The sequence below is a fragment of the Vanacampus margaritifer genome, chromosome 4 (genome assembly GCF_051991255.1).
Source record: "Vanacampus margaritifer isolate UIUO_Vmar chromosome 4, RoL_Vmar_1.0, whole genome shotgun sequence".
NCBI lineage: Eukaryota > Metazoa > Chordata > Actinopteri > Syngnathiformes > Syngnathidae > Vanacampus > Vanacampus margaritifer.
The window spans coordinates 2409552-2418093 of record NC_135435.1 but is presented as its reverse complement, the minus strand read 5'-3'; the positions used below and the strand labels follow the sequence as shown (position 1 = coordinate 2418093).

The 8542-nt window shown below is 39.8% G+C and overlaps 1 long non-coding RNA gene across 1 annotated transcript; it reads left to right on the top strand.

The window, feature by feature from the left end:
* The first annotated feature begins 673 nt into the window (after nt 1–673).
* Nucleotides 674–3319, top strand: LOC144049953 (uncharacterized). Its single transcript, XR_013293736.1, has 2 exons — nt 674–825; nt 1638–3319. It is a non-coding gene; the product is annotated as an uncharacterized LOC144049953 (long non-coding RNA).
* Nucleotides 3320–8542: the final 5223 nt, after the last annotated feature.

The window sequence follows — 8542 nt, the reverse complement described above, 5'->3', positions numbered from 1 at the left end:
TTGTAAAAAAAGTCTAAATTTGTATCTGTAAAAGTCGTGATTTGTACCTGTAATTTTTTTTTATATCTGTAATAAAAATTTATATCTGTAATAAAAAATTGTATCTGTAATAAAAATTTATATCTGTTATAAAAAATTGTACCTGTAAAAAAAAAAGTGTATCTGTAATAAAAAAGTGTATCTGTAATAAAAAAATTGTACCTGTAATAAAAAAGTGTATCTGTAATAAAAATTTATATCTGTAATAAAAAATTGTACCTGTAAAAAAAAAAGTGTATCTGTAATAAAAAATTGTATCTGTAAAAAAAAAAAAGTGTACCTGTAATAAAAAATTGTACCTGTAAAAAAAAAAAAAATTGTATCTGTAATAAAAAATTGTACCGGTACAAGTCGTGATTTGTACCTGTAGAAATGACAACTTGTAGTCAAAGAAGTCGCCACTAGGAGTCACAAGTGTTTTTTCTGCTGCTGTCCAGTGACGTGAGTTTTGCACCAAATATACCGCTACAAATGTAGCAAACTGATTTGTACTTGTAGAGCACGGTGATTTGTACTCGTAAAGAAGAGGGTGGGCTCTGGAGGATTTGGGCGGGCTAAAGCTCAACCTCATTGGTTGAGCGAACGACAGTGGGTTGAACTCAAATGACGCCCATGCACAGAGTAGCCACCAGCCCACACGAGTTTACGCGTCATTTTGGAAGAGGACGTCCCAGCGTGAAAATTTCAACATGGTTTAATGTACAATCACCGTGTGGAACAGCTTAAACGTTGGTTGACATGCAGAGCACTCCAAGTGGCCAGAAAGAAAGAAGTTTTAGTATGAAGGTAAGATTTATTGTCGGAACATAGCTCGTAATCCGGTGCTAGCTAGCTAGCTCATCTCATGTTGTTGTCACGAAAACTGAACACATTGAAGTCACGATTTTTATTTCATGATTTGAAGCCTACCAGTGTAAACATACGACCAATTGCTTGTACCTGTAAAAAAAAAAAAATCAAAAAAAAATACCTCATAAACAGCTGCTTAGTGCTTAGATGTGAAAATTACTATAGAGCTACAGAACCCTATTGAATGTTTTACAAGATGACCTGAACCTATAACCAAAAGTGGACAGTACTCAGCTACTTGTATTTGACTAACATTATATTCACGCATCTGTACTCTTACTATCATAATAAAATGAAAACAAAACGTTTTTAGAGTGGATCTTTAAGCCGCTACAGGTATTTTAACCTCAACCCTTTATCCTCGGTATTTAATCATTTTATTTTAAATATTACAATTACTTGATAAATGTCAGTATTTTTGCAATGCATGCTTTGCAAACAGTTAAAAAAAAGAAAGAAAGGCTCTTACACCTTTAAACATACACATTTGCTTTCAACACTGAAGCCAAATAAAAATAATGCAAATGGGAATGTTAATGAACAATGTCTGTGTCTATCCGTATTACCACGATTTCTGTTATTAAGATGTGACAAAATCTTCGGGGTTTTTTCTGGCTAACAAGATAAAGCTAAACATTTAACTGATTACATATAATGTCATTGGCTGTGTTTTGATAATGAGCCAGCTAGGAAGCGATGATTATTTTTTATTGTATGAATATGCTGACCCAACCATTCTGTTTGCACAGATGCCAGCATGCAGTCAATCAAAGCTACTTCTTGATCCATCTCTCGACGGTGGCACATGGTGTGACATCAAACCTGCTTCAAAGTGGCTGTGAAGTCCAACAAATGAGAATTCTTGATCCAACAAATGAGAATCCTTTTTATTTTTAATTTTTTTTAATTTTTTCTATTTTTTTTTTGGGGAGAGCTCAGTATTGATCATTTGACATGTCATCATCATTGTTCTCCCTTTTTTTTGTTGTATGTGGATGTGTGTTTGTGCGTGTGTGTGTGCGTGCGTGCGTGTAAAGAATTCCCATACCGTTCACCTAAACCGAACACTTCAAAATCCAGCCAGAGTCGTGGGGCCGCCAGGAGACCCGAAGAGGGACCAAAGAAACGAAAGAAAAGCGAAGCCCAGCACCGACCAGACACCACCCAACGGGCCACTAACCAGAGTCCTTCACCAACCCCAGAGACATCTAAATTCCAACAAATCAGGGAGACCTCAAGGGCCCAAAGGAGAAACTGAGGAAAGGTAGAAAGGACAGACGAAGCAGAGTGAGGTCCACAGACACCAGCCTCCACCGATTCAATGACCTGAGGGAGAAACAGATTGTGTCTGAGTTTCAATAGATGCTGGTGTGGTGGATCTGACATGCATGAAAATCTCCACCAAAGAGGGGAGCCGTCGACCCCCGCCAGGACAGAGCAAGCGCAACACCTCAGGGCCCCCCAGGCCGCGGCAGCGCCAAAGGACGACCCCCGGGCTCCGCAGGGGCCACCGGCCGGAGAGCAAACCCAGGAGCAGGAGCGCCCCCCACCCCAACACGGCCCGCGCCCTCAACCCAACGCAGCAGGACGGGGCACTGCAGGCCCACCAGGCACCCCACCGGCCCACAACCCCCGCTCCCCCCACGACCCCCCCGCCCCCCATCCACCCTGCCATCCACCCCAACCCAGCCCCAACCGCCCCCAGGTCCCCAAATCCCCAGACGCACCCCCCACCCCAGCACCACCCCCCCCAACCGACAGCCCCCCAGCCCCCGACCCCCAGACCCCGGGGACACACCGCACCCAGGCATCGGCGCCGAAGAGGGGCCGGGCAGCGGAGCGGAGAGGGCATCCGCGCCCACCCCACCCCCCACCACGTGGAGGGACGGAACACCAGGGGCAGAAGGGGAGATGGGGGCACCGGAGGACGGGCGGAACCCCAGGCCCAGCGGGGAGAGGCCCCGGTCGTCACCCCAACGATCTAAGTGAAAAACTAACCCTGTTACTGAGTTTGCCAGCTCGCCGACTGGCGAACTCTACCCCTAAACCGTGAGTGTGACCCCACCCAGTGTATATACATAACTGTGTGTGTGTGGTGCATTAAAATTGGGGGCAGGTGAACCGGAGCAGAGGGAAATGATATCCCCCTCTGCTCCGATCCACCCGCCTCCCAGGCATGTCAATAAGCGTATGTGGTGCATTAAAAGAAATTAATGGGGGGGGGGAGAGAATCCTTGATACACTGGTTACTGTTCTGAGAGAATTTCACTGCAATCACCTTTGGGAAAGTGAAGAAATTATTCTTTCTAAATGTCTTCCAATTTTGAGTTTGAAATGTTAAAAGAGTACAATTTAATCCATATTGAGAGTTATTTGAAATAGTCAGATCAAATAACAACATGTATCCTTCAATAAACAAGATTGTGTATCATTTGAAATGTTTTATTTGATGTCCAGAAGAGCCGTTTCTGCATCCATCCAAGACGAGAACAGTATTCTTTTCACAAACAGAACAAAAGTTATTGATGGAGCTTTATGAGGAATTCAAGACTCACCAAAAAAGGCAATACTGCTGCCTATCAATAAGACGAGGGAAATATTGGCAAAAAAAAAAAAAAGGCCAACAGACTAAATATATGTTATAATTGTTTCATGTTAGATGTGTATTTCACATTAATCGTGTTATTAAATATTGATTTAATGTAAAGCACTTCGAATTGACCTACATATTCATTCTTCACTGTTACATCTCAACAGTAGCCAAAAGCGATCATGGCAACAAGTCGGCAAGTAGCCTATAACAATATATATAAAAAATAAGACTAAATAGGTGTTGAGCTGTAAATATATGTTGCCCATTATTGTACCCGTCAGAAAAAAAGACTAAGACCACTGCCACAGGTGGGGGAGGGGACCACCGCCTGCTACATTCACATCAGCAGAAGATCTGCAAAATAATTTTCCATAATCCGGCTTGATGGAATACCCCCCCCCCCCCAGTTGTCATCTCCTGTCTCTTGGCTGCTTGCTGATGGAGTGGGTCATCCTTTTCACTGATGCTTCAGCAGTGTCTCCAGCAGTTGTCTCCACCTTTTGAGCAAGATTTTGAAACTTATGAGATTCTCATTTAATTAAAAATAAATAAACTAACATTTGACCTAGTTACTTTTGTTAAAGTAGCTAGGTGACAGTGACACTGCTCACATCTTAGTGATACAGATAGACTAGCATTTCAAAAGCAGAATAGCCAATATTTAAATAAGAGTAATGTTACATTGGAAAATTTAACTCAAGTAGAAATTAAAAGCGCAGAAAAAATACTTGCACAAATATTTGAGTACTGTGAGTGATGAGTAAACAAAGAGAGTTCTTTATTTTTTTTTAACTGTTTGCAAAGCATACATTGCAAAAATACTGACATTTATCAAGAAATTGTAATATTTAAAATAAAATGATTAAATACCGAGGATAAAGGGTTGAGGTTAAAATACCTGTAGCGGCTTAAAGATCCACTCTAAAAACGTTTTGTTTTCATTTTATTATGATAGCAAGAGTACAGATGCGTGAATATAATGTTAGTCAAATACAAGTAGCTGAATACTGTCCACTTTTGGTTATAGGTTCAGGTCATCTTGTAAAACATTCAATAGGGTTCTGTAGCTCTATAGTAATTTTCACATCTAAGTACTAAGCAGCTGTTTATGAGTTGTTTTTTTTTTGATTATTTTTTTTTTTACAGGTACAAGCTATTGGTCGTATGTTTACACTGGTAGGCTTCAAATCATGAAATAAAAATCGTGACTTCAATGTGTTCAGTTTTCGTGACAACAACATGAGATGAGCTAGCTAGCTAGCACCGGATTACGAGCTATGTTCGTACAATAAATCTTATCTTCATACTAAAACTTCTTTCTTTCTGCCCACTTGGAGTGCTCTGCATGTCAACCAACGTTTAAGCTGTTCCACACGGTGTTTGTATATTAAACCATGTTGAAATTTTCACGCTGGGACGTCTTCTTTTTCCAAAATGACGCGTAAGCTGGTGTGGGCCGGTGGCTACTGGGCGTCATTTGAGTTCAACCCACTGTCGTTTGCTCAACCAATGAGGTTGAGCTTTAGCCCGCCCAAATCCTCCAGAGCCCGCCCTCTTCTTTACGAGTACAAATCACCGTGCTCTACAAGTACAAATCAGTTTGCTACATTTGTAGCGGGATATTTGGTGCAAAACTCACGTCACTGGACAGCAGCAGAAAAACCACTTGTGACTCCTAGTGGCGACTTCTTTGACTACAAGTTGTCATTTCTACAAGTACAAATCACAACTTTTACAGATACAAATTTACACTTTCAGTACAGGTACAAAAAATTTTTTGTACAGGTACAAATCATAACTTTTACAGGTACAAATTTGTTTTTACAGATCCAATTTTTTTTTACACATACACATTTTTCTTTTACAGGTAAATTTTTTTTTTACAGGTACAAATTTTTATTACAGATACAATTTTTTTTTTTACAGGTACACATTTTTTTTACAGGTACAAATCACAACTTTTACAGATACAAATTTAGACTTTTTTTACAAGTTAGTTTTGCACCATATTTACCTCCATACATTTTACAATTCACTAGACACACTTACCAAATTAAGTTAAATCAGCAAGATTAAGGCAACTAACACTGTACTTCCTATTAGTACTCTTATTTTGAAATGTGTTCTCACCACTTCTGGTGCACATTACTGAGCTGACACCAACTTGAAGAGAGCAATGTAAATGTAGGAGGCTCATCATGCTTTGTTGATGTTAGTAGTAACACTTGTGATTGCGTTTTGACTCTTTTATGTGTTATTTTTGTACTTACAAGGTTTAATATAGTTGTATTTTTTATTGTTTCTATTTGTGGATTGAAGTTTTGCTACTTTTGATGTTAAATTATTGTAACTCAAAGACACCCTTTTAGTAACAGAGGCAGGCAGTCAGTGACATATATAATGGCCTGTAAGGGTCATTGCATTTACAGTTGATTGACAATGAGACAGTCAACATAGGAGTGGGTGGATATTTTAATTACTTGCTGGTTATATGCGGGCTGCTGCTATGTGATTTTGAGATTCGCTGCCCAAAATATAGGACGGCCCACCGATTTCAATCCACATGGCTCAGTCCATGCCTGGGATGAAGTATGAGCCCTGTAGGGTACATTACAAACAGTTGTACTTACATAAATGGACCCCAACAGTACCCTTTTTTTCTGACAGTGTACAATACAGGCACCCGACTGGCTGCCTAACTATGTCACACATCAGAAGAAGTACAATGATGACTGGCGTATGTGACTTAACCCCTGTGAGCTATTTAAACAACACAAAAGACAGCCTTTTACACTTGGAGCTACATGAATGTTTCAATGAAATATAATTGAGAGACTAACGTGAATTGAAGCATACATCTATTATGGACATTTTTAACACATTTAAGCACTTGTCATTCATACAACAGGAAATATATAGCTTTATGTTAAATTAAATAGGCCCGGATTTCACACAGAGTAAGTAGATGTGTGAGTAAATTGAGACAAGATGGTCAATATTTAAAGCACAACTCAACAGGAAATCAGACTCTTGCTCTACCCCTCACTAAGATTTTAAATCAGCGTTGAAAGGGGGTGTTGCCTGGAAGACTGTTGCATTACGAATGGGAAGAGCGTTGGCCGTGATCTGGTTGTGACTGACAGGAACAGCGAAAACTATGATCTAAATAATTTCTATACTATGGACAAACTATGCTAAATAAACTACCAAATGCAATGCTAATACATCACTAACCTGAAAATGGGTATAAAGATGTTTGCAAAACACTAGCCTACTACTACAACAACTCGTGAAGGAGGCGTGTACGGAATTGAGCCAGTGGGTGGCAGAGCGACTTCGTCACACTTTATAAGTGACATAGTAACTGTCTTCTCGTATGAGAGGACAAACAGCCACATTGTGTTAACCCAGTGTTTACCCTAAGATGGCGCCAAGCACACGGTTTTGGCCCCAAATTTAAATTTTCAACAAACATGCTCTAAAATGTTGAAATAATGACCAGGACACGTAGGCAACATTAGTAGACACCAGTTTATACAGTTTACCAGCATAAAAGATGATTTAGTTTGAGTACCTCTTTAATTTTCATACATTTTGTGACGTTTGCAGTGGTGTGTACGACGGCGTATTAAGGCCACATATAAATATATATATTTTTAGAGGGTGGGGGCAATATTATGAGAAAAAAAACTAAATTTAAATGAAGTGGCAAATTTGCGTGAAAAAAAAACCCCTAAAAAACGTACAAGTAGCGTGCTACTTGGATGTTTGTGCCAAAACCTTTCGGGCGGGTTTTCAAATAAAGATATAGTAATTGCTTTAGCAGAGATTAACCATATGATGTTAAGCATTCACTCTTTGAAGCATTGGGTATGGCCAGCGACAAAGATGCCTCACTTTGCGAAGGTGTACAATGCTAAAGTTAAGTTAATTTGTTAAAATGTATATTTACTTGTATATTTATGTTTCCAGAATTATTATTTACACATTCATACACATTGGTATTTTTTTGTACAAGGAGCTAATTTGATGTGTCAAATCTACTGTTACCTAAAGTATGCTAGCTTCTGATTGGTTAGTGTTTAGTCAGCTGATAGAATATCAAGAAGTGTTGTCACTCTAGCTGCTGTGTATGATGAGTAAAGTTTAAATTAAGAATGAATCCATCTTGATCCTGCTTTTTTATTGTCCTATTAACCACCAACAAATCCTCACATTAGACTATAGCTACGCAACATTTATTTGTCATAAGTTTCTGAGTATTTGCGAGTTTTTGCTCGAAATATTACCCCCTTCTAAATATATATATATGGCCCTAATATGCTGTCCTAGGTGTGCAATGAGAGCTTTGAAATGAAAAATGGTTGGTAAACACTGCTGTAGCCTGCCTTAGATTCCTTGGTGTCCTTCAAGCACTCCATAAGTGTGTTTGACTGATTGTTAAGAATAAAGCAGTCATGAAAATGAAACATACTAAAAACATATAAATACACAAACTGATGAGTTGAGAATTCATGACATTCAATCACTCACTGGTTCTCCACATGGCAATGTGGAATGTGCACATAACCAGCTGTTTTGTTGCACATCAGGCAGTTAAAAAGAGCACTGCAGTTTTTTTCTGGTATGCAGTCTGCTTAAGTGGCTGGTGCCCAGCTGTCCCTTTTTAAAATGAAAAAACAAAAAACAAAAAAAACATACAAACAAAAAAAACAAAAACGACAGCCTAGTTTTCACAATGTCAATTAAAGACACCACCACCACCAAAAATGAGACTAACACATTCAAGCAAGAACGTTTGAACAAATACTGATCAGTTATTATATGTGAACGCACGACCGCACGCAAGCTCGCACGCGCGCGCGCACACACACACACACACACACGCACGCACACACGCACGCATGCGCGCGCACACACACACACACACACACGCACGCACACGCACACACACGCACACACATGCACACGCACACACGCACACGCACACACACAGACTCAAACAAGCGCCTTCAGAGACACGCGGTGGGCGTGTCTTTCCTCCTGCACGAGTAAATAGAA